Source organism: Neomonachus schauinslandi, chromosome 2 (assembly GCF_002201575.2).
Source record: "Neomonachus schauinslandi chromosome 2, ASM220157v2, whole genome shotgun sequence".
Classification (NCBI taxonomy): Eukaryota; Metazoa; Chordata; class Mammalia; order Carnivora; family Phocidae; genus Neomonachus; species Neomonachus schauinslandi.
The window spans coordinates 86,958,884-86,972,965 of NC_058404.1; positions in this window are offsets into that span (position 1 = coordinate 86,958,884).

A 14,082-nucleotide genomic window follows, 5' to 3' on the forward strand; every position below is an offset into this window, starting at 1 on the left:
CTCCCTGCTCAGCGGGAAGCCTGCTTCTCCCTCTCCCACTCCCCCTGCTTGTGTTCCCTCTCTCACTCTGTCTCTCTCTGTCAAATAAATAAAATATTTAAAAAAAAGATATTTCTCCTCTAAATGAATATTTATAATTAAAGAATAAGAAAGGATGATTTCTGTATCTTTTAAAACCTACTGTAATTAAAAAGGATGTCCATGCCTTGATTCTATTTTGTGAAGACTGAATTTCTCTGAGAGTATCACATGACATTACATACCTGCAGTACACTGGGCTTTTTAGGAAATGATCATCAAGAGGAAAGACAAGTAAATATAGGTACGTTAGATGGAATTTGGGGTTTTAGATTGTAATTGTTTAAAACCCATATAAATCTGAATATGACCAGTATTGAAACCTGACTAATTTAAACTGACAACATGCTACTCACATAACAACACAATATACTGAAAAAGTCGTATCTTTCATTTCAATCTAAATATTGTCCAAGAATGCTACAGATATTAATTATTTGCTTGCCATGTGCAAAGTGTCTTTCTAGAAGCTATGGTTGCAAACATGAATTAAAAAAAATAAATTTCCCTGCCCCGAGGTAGCTTATAGTCTAGTAGAAAGAGATAAAACATATACAGATAAATAAAGTCATTTATGGTTTTTTCTACACTGAGAGTATATTATAAACAACAGTCACTGGGGTGCACTTGGCTAAATTTTTTAATTCTAAATTCATTCTTGAATATGAAATTTAATGTATCATGAACAATGGTAATAAAAACTGGTAAGATGAGGAAGTATTAGTCACACTTACATTGAGATACAGGTTTAATGAACTTGCTCTTGCTAGATAGAAAACAATTAGCTAACCTACATTGGGAAGGTCAGGTATTTTGTCATGTCTCATAAACATAGAGGATATATCTATAATTATAAAATATACTGTAATTTTGTACCTACAAGGTTAATTTTGTATTACGAAAGTAAATTGAGGCCTTGTATGTCTCAACCTTGTGTGATTTAATGTGTAATCATTGAATCATATTTTTAGCTTGGTGTTCAGCTATCCTCAGGAGATGTTGCAGAGGGAGGCATGTTGATGCACAATCTGGACAACTGAAGGTACCCTCCAGTGTGTAAGGGCCATGAATGTATTATAAAAGCAAAATGAAAGCCCTGCAATTTGTATATCACAAAACCATTTGTGCAACTCCAGACACTTCCATGAGAGTAATCCTCACCTATCCTTCTGGGATAGGATGAGGGTATGTGGTCTTATTACATTTTGCAGGTAGGATACATAACTTGCTTCAGGTTGGTTGCAGAGTAGGGAATAACGCAGAAGTCTTTTTATTTCTTGTCCTGTAATTTAACAATGCTCTGCTGCTTTTAAACAAGTCATTATGTTCTGTCTTACAAGAATCTCAAAGATATTTCTTATTTTGGTATTTTGTCTTCTCAGATTGGAGACTGGGCCACTTCTTTGATATCACGTAACACTGGTCACATGGTAGGTACTTACAGCATCTGGCATTTATTTTTAAGTTTCTAAGATTTTTATTTTACCAGAGTAGCTGACACTGAATGGAAGATTAGACATCATGGGTGTTGCTTCACGGCATTCATGAGTATCCTCTGACTAGCTGGCACATTGAACACTGACTTTTGCTTTGATAGGCCTGTGCCTTTCTGACACATTTTCCTTCTCTGAACAACAAAGCTGTAGTTTTCTGACTTTTACAAATGAGAGGTGCTGTAGAATAAGCAAAAACTGGTTTCAGCTCCTCTGAGAAACTTATTATGTAAATACACATTATTATGATCATAAATAATAATAATTTATTTTCTGAGGCATGATGCCAGAGCAAAAGTCATTTGGGTAGGCAAACATTTGTTAGTCGTATGGAGGTTTCATCCAATGCAGTCTCCATTCAGAGATAATAGATACTTAAATGGATTTTTCTTTTTCACGAATGCACCTCAAGGTTTAGAAGCAAATGCGTTCTTAAAAATATCAGACAATAATAACGATAATTTTTCTAAAATCTTTATGGCCTGCCAAATTTATAGCATGAATACAAGTAGAGAATTACAATCCCTTGGGAAATTGAATTTGATTCTTTTTAATTTATTTTTAAAATTTAAGTTGGAAGCCCAATCACAAATTCTTCAGACTGGCTGGTGTTGGATTTTCATTAGAGCAAGATATTCTAGTTTTGCATGTATTTTTTATATTCTTTACTCTCAGGGGGAAGAAAAAAGATGACTGTCCTCTTTTCGTGAGAAAGCATTATAAAATTCAGCCATGAAACGAAAATAGCAATCAGTGATTTTGATAGTTGGTAGATATTTTTGATGCCTAATCTCTGTTAATAAATAAGAAATTTATAAGTTATGTTAATAAGCTATTCCTTAAGGAACTAGGAGGCAGTTATTCTTGAGAAGTTGGAATAAAAGGGAGATGCGATGACTGTTATATATTTGAAAAATTATCACATGGAGTAGGACATAGTCTTATCCAAGTGTTGTTCCAGAAGGCAGAAATGAAAATTTTAAGTGCAAGTTACAGGGGAGTAAATTTCAATTCATTATAAGTAAGGGGTTCCTAGTAATGTCTCCAAATACAGAAAGTATTTACACCTTTGTTAGGACTATTACAGAAAGGATTCCTGAATCCTGCTGGAAACTTGAACCCCATGGACCTTAAACTCCTCTCAACTCTAAACTTTTGGCAGTTCTATTTGAATCTTTGCCCTTTACTGTATAATCCTATATATCAAACTTGAGTAGTTCCCAAACTGATGTCCCCCTCCAGTTTTCCAAGTTTGTTGATTGAAATACCATACTTACTCCTTACTCTCAGTATAACTCTCCCTTAGCCTTTTTAATATTATTCAGATCTCATCCCAGTATTTAAAATCTTTTTGGGGGCGCCTGGGTGGCTCAGATGGTTGAGCATCTGCCTTCGGCTCAGGTCATGATCCCAGGGTCCTGGGATCGAGTCCCGCGTCCAGCTCTCGGCTCAGCGGGGAGTCTGCTTCTCCCTCTCCCTCTGCCTCTCTCCCTGCTCATGCTCTCTCTCTCTCTCTGTATCTCTGTGTGTCTCGAATGAATAAATAAAATCTTTAAAAAAAATCCTTTTTGATGTAGTCTCACTTTCTAATATTTTCTCTTATTGCTTTCAACATTAGGCAGCTTGTTCTCTTCAACTCTCTTCTCAACCCAACACGGTAAACAAGGTACACGTACAAGCGCAGGTGACATTCTCTACTCTCTTGTGTTCCTCTGAGAATATTTCTTAGACTTAAATTATCCTGCAATGACGTTTTATTTTGAAATTCACTTAAAACCCACCAAGTCATCTCTGTAAAAGGATTCCCCACTCTTTAAAATAGTTGTTCACTATTTTTGTTAATATGTATAAATGGAAGATATAAATACCACCTTGCTAACTAGTTTTTAAACTTGACTCTCTATTTTGCCTTATGTTACAATTTTTTCACAGAGCCACGAACATTTATTGAATACACATTAAATTCCTATCAAGTGAGCGAATCAAGAATTATAAGTAGTGAGTGTTAAATGAAGGAAAGGACCGAAGTGGCTTCCCAGGGAGAGACATCTGAGATATCTGTGGATAGCTGTGCTTATACTGATTCTCTTACAGGTGGAAACAGTCATGAGTGGCAATAGAATAAGCCACCGATTTCAACCATGTCTTTTCTCTTGGTCCATTTTGATGAGCAGTATGTCATGGGCTATTAGCCCTTGAAACATTTTGGGTTAAATAAGATAGCTGACTGCACATAATTCTCATTTTGCAGTGAGAGCTTTAGGCTTTATTACATCTGAAATACTATGGAGCACATCATCTTGACTTTGATTTTTTACAACACAGTTCAAGATGAACGGAGATTTTAGTGAATTTGATTCATACCATCAGTTCATTTATTAGCAGATGTAAGGATGGAACCATAAACTTGTCACCCCAGGTGACACTAATGAACTTCTTTTGTGAGCTCCCTCAGCAATGAGAGTGATATTTGAATTAAAATTAATACTAGTTCTTTATTTTTAGAGGTGCAAGGGTTACCTTGGAAGGCGGGAGATCTTGTCCTTGTTAGTGACTGACATGTCCTTTGAAGAAAAAATGCCATTCCCCCCATAATTCCCAGAATTTTTATTTTAGTCTCATTCTTATCTCAACCCTAATTTCGTATATATATATTGGATATTGTGGGCATATTCTTTCTTCTAAAGCATAGAGAAATAAAAATAACAAATGTGAATGTGACATATATAAATGTTTAATTTTTAATGTCTTAGCTTTGAAAGAATCTGTTACAGAAATAGTGAGCCCAGAAATGACTGTCTACACAACATTAAATAATTAGCATTTCACCAACATAATACTAACAACATCGATATGGATCATATAACTGAGAGTGTGTGGTGGAGGCAGACATTAATAATTATAGAAAAGGTTATTTAATTAGAGATGAAATAAATGCTATGACCTAAATGTGTACTGTGGTAGGAGAGCATATAACAGAAAGACCTGATCAAGGCTGGGAGTGACAAGGGAGTGGGGGTGGGGACGCAAGGTTAGGAAAACTTTTCTGAAGAAGTGACATTCAAACTGACCCAGCATGAGTAGAAGAGAGAGAAGTCAGGTAGGTGAAGATCAGAGATTGAGTGGAGATTGAGATTTTTCAGGCAAAGCAAACAACACATTAGGTGGCAAGAAGTTACTGAGTTCTTCAGAGGAACAAAAAAGTGATCATTGCACCTTGGGAACACCAAGAAAGGAAAGGAGGATGTGTGAGATTGGTTGGAAAAGTAAGCAGGAGTCATACCATGAAAGGCCTTGTCAGTAAAAATAGGGAGTTTAAATTTTATTCTAAAAATTATGAGAAGACCTGCTCTTAGGATGTGATATATTTTAAAGATTATACTGATTGAAAGGGAGCAAGACTAGAAGCATGAGACCACTTAGGAAGCTTTAACAGTAGTTCTAGAGGGAGATGATAATAGCTTGGGTCAGGACTGTGACAGAGACAGTGAAGAGAAAGAAGTGGATTCAAGATGTATTAATGAGGAAAAAACACGATCACTGCTCTGAAGTAGAGGGCAAGAATTAGAAGGAGCTATCCTTCAAGATTTGTGGCAGATGCAACTAGGTAGCTAAAGCTATCATTTACTGAAAGGGAAATGGTAGAAGAAAAACACGTTTTTGAGTTTAGTTTGGGTTGTGTTGAGTTTTAATTATGTGAAGTGGGCCTGGGAGGAAGGCAATTGGATATTCAATTTATATCTGAGAGAATAGGTCTGGGTGGGACACCCAGAACTTGAGCTGCTTTTGTTCTTATTTTCCCTCATTTGAGATCAGTTTCCACATACATACGTGTACCCCAGACAAACAAAAACCAAAAACTGCTCTCGTATAAATCCATCTCTAGAAATATTGGTGAATAATATGGATTTAGTAACAAGGTTTTGTGAGAGACAAAAAAGGATATATTATATATCACATGGCTAAATTTTTCACATAGTTTCTTTTCAGTATTTAAGCTCTTTCCCAAAGGTTCTCTCTGCCTGATCTCTTCACCCCCTTTCTCCAACCTTTATCTTTGCCTTTACCACTGCCCTTCCTCCCCCCATATTCCATGACAAATCCTTTATTTCTGGGTGTAGCTTTCCCTACCTCCTGCTATTCATAAGGTCACCTTTTAGTTCTTTCTGCAAAGCAAAGATCTATTTCAGAAGCTACCTGCCAAAGAGTGGTAGAGGTGAGAGGGAAAGGGAGGATTGTAAATAATAAATTCTCTTCCTGCAAAATACATATTTTGGTAACATATTCATGATAATGTAAGCCAAAGAGTAGGATCCCAACACTGAAAAGTTGAGGATTGGAGGAAGAGATATGAAAGGAGATATTGTTGAATAACTTGAGGGGTAGGAGGACAAAAGTGTCCAAGGGAACAGAGGCTTCACAAGGACATGGTGGTCCATTTATCACATTTGTTGAGAAGTAATTTGCATATTTAAAAACATGAATAATTAAATTTTCTCTAAAGTGATCTGCTATATATACTTTTAGCAAATGGGAAATTGACAGACCCTACTTTGTGCAGCAAGTTTTGCCATGAATTTCTTTTACCTAAACGTGGCAACATCATTTTTGCTTCATTTTTCCTCTGCAGAATAGGGGTTGGCAGCCTGAATAGATAATCCTAGTTATGTGTTTCCTGGTAATCCTGAGATGAAGGGAAGTATCGGCTCAGAGCTGCTCACCTGGGCATGTCTTCCTCACACATCTTTAGCCCTACCCAACAGCCAGTGCCATGCCGCAAATGGCAAGACTGCCCAGGTAAGTAGTCCAGCAGATGGGATAGACCCTCTTTCTTTGTGTGCTCATGGACTACAGTGAATAAGTGGGGTTTGGGCCCCATGCCTGAAGGCACAGGATGACCACAGGTGATGTGAGAGAGACAGTTGGGTCATGAAGCAGGTGTCTAAAGGAGTGTTGCAGCAGGTACCCAGAGCTTTGGTTGTAAAACTACGAACACAGCTCACGGGGCACAGACAAACAGCCACGTTAGCATGGAAACCTGGACTGCACCAGCAGGGGAGTGGGGATGTGTGATGGCAGCAGCTAGCCCTGTGGCCCTGGGGCCAGACACAGCACTGTGGTTTTGCACACTGCTGAAGGGTTGAATTCTGACATGTGGCCTTCAGTAGAAGGCAGTCTGTGGGCTGCTTAGTTGAGAGTGGTGGGTGGGCTTATTCTCTCCTGAAGAAAAAGCCTTTTTTATAAGGTGACTAGTTTTTCCCCTCTTCTCTGCTCGTCAGGAAGAAGTATTTCAGTGTTTATTGTCTGCCCATCCCCTGAAAAAAATTAATTGAAAAGTGGATCAATAACAAGATTGAATGGCTAAATAGAAAAATAAATTAGGTAGATCTTTAGTGAATGGAAGGCAATTCATGTCTTGGTGGGAAACACAGGATTCTAAAGAGAAGTAATGATTTTGAATGGAAAAGACAAACAATTTTGATATAACTCTTTCCCAAACATTTTTAGACTTTGGAAAGGGAAAAATAGGCCTTTATTATACTTTGTATGAAAATGAGCATTTATTATGCTGCTTTGCTTGGCTTTCCTTGAGCAATGAATTCAGTATCCTGGCTTCACTAACCTGGCTCTCCTAACATTTTTCTTACTTTTCGCCCTTAGTTATCCAAGAGGGGAACATTGATGGATAGAGTTATATCCTTTATCTTGGTATCTCTTCAAGAGCACACTAGATTGTCTTTTGCCTTCCTCATTCCACTTCCAAATCTTATCATCGAGAATTTATGGCAATTGCCACGGAAGAGTAAAAAGCACAAAGGGGCTATAATGATGACTTGGGGTGGGTTCAGGAATAGAAATGTGCCCCTAAGAGTTTGACCTTGCAGCACGATTTTGACCAGCTTGGATCCAGCTCTTGGAAAAAATAGAAACAATAAAATATAACTCCCACCCACCCTCAGAGAGCTGCAAACCATCTTTCCTCCAGACAGCAAATCAGCCAAGGCAGCTAGCATTCACTTTGTTACACCTTATGAGCTTGGTACAATGATTAAACATTTTAATTCCTTTTCTGCTGGATTTTTAAATTCATAGCCTGTTCGCTAATGTTTCCTCTTAGCTCACCTACTAGTCTGCTCAGGATTCAGGATCAGAATAGTCGTTTGAGGATTACGAGAGTGAGGCTGGCCAACGTTACTTTTCAGATGCTTCTGCGGCTTTCTTAAAATCTTAACTTGTTTTTTTTCAGGGCAAGGAAAGGAGCGAGCTCCTTAGCTGTTTGGGTGAAAGAAGGAAAGGAGGAGGAGAGGGAAGACTACGTATAGTTCCAGGCAGTCCTTTCTCTGCCACTGTTTGCCCTGTTCCAAAGAAAGCTTGTGTAAATATAGTTTCTTTTTCATCATAAAATTATGATGGGCTGCCACATGCTATGCATCATGCTTTATCATGATAAGGAAACAGGTAGCTTTATATGAAAGCGTTTGATGATTTGTCAGGCATTTGGCAGTTGACCAACCCCGCCGTGAAGGGAGAGTGATAGCATTGCTATGCTGAAACTGTTTAAAGAATGTGAAATGTGGATCGTGGTGCTGAGGTAGTTGGCGGTAAATCAGATCTGATTTCCCCTCTGAGAGCACAAAATGAACCTTGTTGTTATCAGGAAGAGAAATGAACTCTTTAAATATTTCTCAGTGCTTTGTCATCTCTGCCTGTCGGGGTTATTTAACATAAAATTTCCCCAAAGTAGGAAGTGCAAGTATTATTTCATTTCATTTTATAGATAAACGTCACAGTTTTCCCCTATAAATTACTTGAAAAAGCCCCCAATTTGCAATTGTGGAAGTTGCTTAAGATCAATGGGGTTTTAAAATAAAATATTATTAGTAAAAAAAAAGGTGCTTTGTGTTTTGTCCCCTGCTGATAGCTTGGTAGTCCCTGAACACAGAGATCTCTTAGTGTTTATGGGAAAATATCAGAAGGGCCCAGAGAAGTTGCTTATAAGTGGTTCAAGTTAGCTGTGTTGCCGAAACAGTGGGTTTATTGAACTTTTGACTACATATTTCTTATATGACTTGTGGTTATCTATTTTCATGTTTCAAACTCTCCTGCTTGCTTTTTATCTCTTCTCTCATTCTACTTAATGATAATAAGACCTCGCAGACATTTGCAAAATTTCTATTACCCCAAGATTTAAAATGCCATTTTAAAGGGGGAAAAAACCACTTTTTAGAATTAATATATATGTACATGAATAATGCAGGCTCACTGCGGAAAAAAATAAAGATATCAACAAAAATTCTCCTGTGACCCAGAGATAACCACTGTTAACATTCTCATGTGTCCCTGAGGACTTCATTTGTGAGTATTTTTTATTTAACACTGGATCATTCATTCTCAATTTCAGAGTACTGGAGAATAAGCCTTGCAAATTTTGGTCACAGGGTTTAAAATTGAATATTCAAAAGAGTTTATTTGCAAGGTCTTTTCAGTATTTTATTGCAGAAGGGATATCCATTTTTCTTCCATTTCCAGTAAAGAAAGAATAAGAAGGAGAAAGTGCGAAGCGCAGCATAAGGTATTTGGGTTATGTCTGAGGAAAGATTTCTTGATGTTATTACTAGTTACTGGAACAAATACCTTATTGATCTTTAAGGCGTTGCCACTTGGAGCAGAATGCCAGGCAGCGATTATCTTATTTGTTGTTTTTTTTCCCCGGCTTTGGATTCTTGTTTACTTTTCTAGCACTGAGTCAAGAAGCCTGTGGAATAGTGAAAGCACCTCCAAACCAGCAGATGTTTTAGATGTATTTATTTCATCAAAACATCAACATGTATTATTTTTCATCTTGTGAATGCTTATCTCCACCTTCTGTACTCTGCCCTAGTTTTTCTCGATCTCGGTCCTTCCCTTCTAATTCACTAAACTCAGAAGAAATTTCCTTCTACAGAATGTGACTAACAAAGAATGCATTGAACACTTAATGGATAACAGTGAAACCACTTACTTATCTTTTTTTTTTTAAAGATTTTATTTATTTATTTGAGAGAGAGAGAATGAGAGACAGAGAGCACGAGAGGGAAGAGGGCAGAGGGAGAAGCAGACCCCCTGCTGAGCAGGGAGCCTGATGTGGGACTCAATCCCGGGACTCCAGGATCATGACCTGAGCCGAAGGCAGTCGCTTAACCAACTGAGCCACCCAGGCGCCCTACTTCTTTATCTTTAAGAGTTGATATCATTTTTTTTTTAAAGATTTTATTTATTTATTTGAGACAGAGAGAATGAGAGAGACAGAGAGCACATGAGAGGGGGGAGGGTCAGAGGGAGAAGCAGATGCGGGACTCGATCCCGGGACTCCAGGATCATGACCTGAGCCGAAGGCAGTCGCTTAACCAACTGAGCCACCCAGGCGCCCAAGAGTTGATATAATTTTAAGAGTAAAAGCATTATAGAAATATTAGAGTGTAGAAGGAATATTATTATAACACTAAGCAGAAGATGAACCTGTCTGAAAGAATTTGTCTCTAAGTGCTTCAGAGTTCAACCAGAGAAGCAGAAACAGTAGGAATGATGGATGAATGGATAGATGGATGGATAGGTGGGTAGGTAAATAGATCAGTGGGTAGGAGGGAGGGAAAGAGGCAGGGATATTTATTATAAGGAATTGCCTTACTCGATTATGGCAGCTGGTTAAGCAAGTCCAAAATTTATCAGGCAGATAATCAGGAAGGGAAGATCATGGGTGGCTTGAACATATAGACAGGGGTGGTAGTTGTCCATGGGTAGAATTTCTTTAAATCTGCTTTTAAATTCTTCCCACTGATTTATCCAAGCCCATTCAAATTATCCAGGATAATCTACCTTATTTGAAATCATCTGATTAGGGTTTTTAAGTACATCTGCATGGTTCCTTCACAGTACTTCCTAAAATGGTGTTTGAATGACTGGGGACTGTAGTCTAGCTAGGATGGGACACATGGGGAGAAAAAAACAGGCAATTCATCCTGAAAGTTTGTGTTCTGGGAATTTTTATTGGGATATGTATAGCAAACTCCTGAAATCTTTTAAGACTTAAAAAAAAAAAACAACTTTTAACTTTTACACCGTTTCAGTGTGAAAAGCATGCTTTTGTCTTTCCAAGCTGCCTATATATGTCAAGACCATAAGACATTTATTTTCAAATGTGATGATAAATCGATTAGTTCAGTGTCTCTGCTTGATAGATTTAGAACACCAGTGTCTTTTGAACCCATTTCACATTAAAACAAAGCAAAAATACAAATAGATTGTCTTTTAGTTGCCTGCAGCATCTATTGTCCACTGAACAGCAAACTATACATTTTCCCCCTCTTCCTTGTGTTTTTGTTTTGTGTGTGTGTGTTGTGGGGGGTGGGGGGTGGGGTAACAGCGATGGACACTTTGTACAGCCCCAGCGGTGAATCACAGTTGATCAAAACCAGTCATGGAGCTCTTTTTGCCAGCAGTTGGGCTAGGGCTAGGTATAGGACTCATTTTTGGCCAAGGCAATGTAAGTGAAAATATAATAATCCCTAACTATCAAATAAATATCCATAAGTCCACACTGACATAAATAAATGATTGAATAAATTAATAAATGGGGGGAATAGATAAATTTCTCCTGCAAAAGAATTCCTAATAGTTTATGTAGCTATTCTACCTTCAGGGAAGTAGAGTATAAATCCCCCTCCTCAAGTATGGACGGTGCATAGTGCCTTCCTTCCAAGGGTAGTCTGTGGCAATAGGGCAAAAAGAAGAATTTTTTCAGTGGAAGAATCTGATACATTAGTTTTTATTGCTGCTGTAACATATTATCACAAACTTAGTGTTGTAAAATAATTCAACTTTATTATCTTCCAGTTCAGTGGGTTAGAAGTCAACACTGGGCTAAAATCAAGGTATTGTCAGGGATGTGGGCAGGGCTGCATTCCTTTCTGGAGGCTCTAGGGGGGAATCTGTTTTCTTCCTTTTCCAGCTTCTAGAGGCTGTCCATATTCCTTGGCTCATGAACCCCTTCCTTTGCCCTCAAAGGCAGCGACAACAGGTCTGGTTCTCACATCCCATCATTTTGAACTGCTTCCTTCATAACGTCTCTGACTCTCTCTTCTGCCTTTTGATTCTGGTGGGCCCATCTAGCTAGTTCAGGATAACCTTCCTATCTGAAGGTCAGCTGATTAGAAAACTTAATTGTGTCCACAGCCTTAATTTTCCTTTGTCATGTAACCTAATGTATTCACAGGTTCCAGGAATTAGGTCAGAGGCCTATCTGGCGGGGTAAGTATTCTGTCTGCCACATCTGACAAACACTGCCTCATCTAGCTGACTCAGGTGCACATCAACAGTGATAAGTCATGTTGATAGCATGTACACTTGATAATGTGATAAGTGTGTTACTTTACCTGAATGATCTTCCTTCCCCAAACCCATTAATTAGGTCAGTCTAATCACAGAAAAAAATATTAGACAAATCCCAAGGAGGAATATTCCGAAAATACCTGAATAATGCTCTTCAAAATGATCGAAGGTCATTGTGGTAGGAATGTGGGCAGCCTGAAAAGGTAAGGAGGAGAAAAGTTGTCCCTTACAGCATCCAGAAAGGAACAAGCTGGCCTGCCACCTTAATTATAGGCCAGTGAGAACTGGACTGGACATATGACTTACAGAGCTGGAAGATAATCAATTTATATAGTTTTAAACTACTAAGTTTGTGGTAGTATTTTACTGCAGCAATAGAAAACTAATATAGTCATCCAAAATAAGAAAAGTCTGAGAAACTGTCAAAGCCAAGAGGAGCCTAAGGAGACTTGACAACTAAATATTACATGTTATCTTAGACCACGTGGGATCCAGGAACAGAAAAAAAGAAAATTAAGTAAAAAGTAAAGAAACTTGAATAAAGTATGGACTTCAGTTAATAATAGTATATCAAAAGTGGTTCATTGATTTTGACAAATGTACCACATTAACATGTCCTATTATTAGTGTTAGGTACTAGGAGAAACAGGGTTTGGGGTAAGAGGAACTCTCTATACTGTCTTGGCAACTTTTCTGTAAATCTAAATCTGTTCTAACACAAAACACTTATTTAACAACAAAAAATTAGGAGGTAATTGTCAATTTAATATGGTGTTCCAGTGCTTGTAGGTGAAAATAGCCAAATGGATTCTCTAGATAATTGCTTATTTTCTACTATGTGTAGGGGTACTGTGCAGGTTATTGGAATGAATCTGTACAGTACCGTATTCTCTAGGAACTCAGGTTCTACTTGGGAAAACATGCGTATGAGTTTTGCTGTAATCCACGGGAAAAGCAGTAAGTGTATACAAGCCACATGGCTCAAGTTCAAAGGATGTTTGGAGAAAAAAATATACTTCCTCAGGGGTGGGAGGTCACAAAGGACCTTGCAAAGGGGGTGGCATCTGCATTCTGTCTTGAGGAATAACCAGGTTTTGTATATACGTACTTGAAGAGGGAGCAGAAGACCGACAAGCCAAAAGTCTTAGGACAAAGGTCCAGAAAAAGAGGGTGTTAACTGTGAGTACGTAGAATTTAAGTGCCTCAAAGATTGGAATGATGTCTGTCCTGTTCATCACTGTATCCTCACTGCTTCCAACAGAACACACAGCGGTTTTTCCACAAATATCTGTTGATGAAGTGGAAGGAAAATAGTTGGGGAATAAGTTGTGGAGACCTTGCATGCTAAATTAGTAAGTTTAGCCACTAAACAATTTTTTGAGAGAACATGATTTGTACTATATTGTAGAAAGATTAATGGGGTAAAAAAAATGCAATTTAGATAGAAAAATGCAGATTAGATAGAAAAGGAGAGGAAGAAAAATATTAAACTTGCACAGGCAAGATATTACAATTACATTAATCTTATTTATTTGCTAATGCAATCACTAGTCTCTATTAAAAATTACATTTTTTTATTTATATAAAATTAACATATATTTTAAAGAGTCAGATATTTAGAATGAAAAATAACAGTCTCCTGCTCAAGTCAGACAACTCCAGGTCTCTAACTTGGAGGTAACAGGTTTCACGTCTTTTACTTGCTTCTTCCAATACCTGCCTCCTGATTTCTAAATATAAATGTATATAGCTAGTTTTTTATTTTAAGTTTTATTTTATTTTAAATTTTAAGTAGTATCTTTGGCTCTCTACTCTGGAAAATTTAATTTTCTCACACCAACCCATAATCCCTATATTCACTCCCGTAATTCCTCTCCCCCATTCTTGAGGCTATATTAACTATATATCAATGAATATTTGATGTTTTCATTTTATTATGTAGAAATATTATGCATGGCAAAGCCATGCGGACGACTACAATTACTATGTTTCCTTTCTTCTACAGCTTTTTGTTTTCATTGAAGGTAATATTTGCCTTGTTTTTTGTTTATTTAGTTTTCTGTGGTACTTTCAGTGTGGTCAAGCACACCAGGAAATCTAATAATCTTCTAGTATTCAGCAGTAGAATAATCATTCTCCTGGA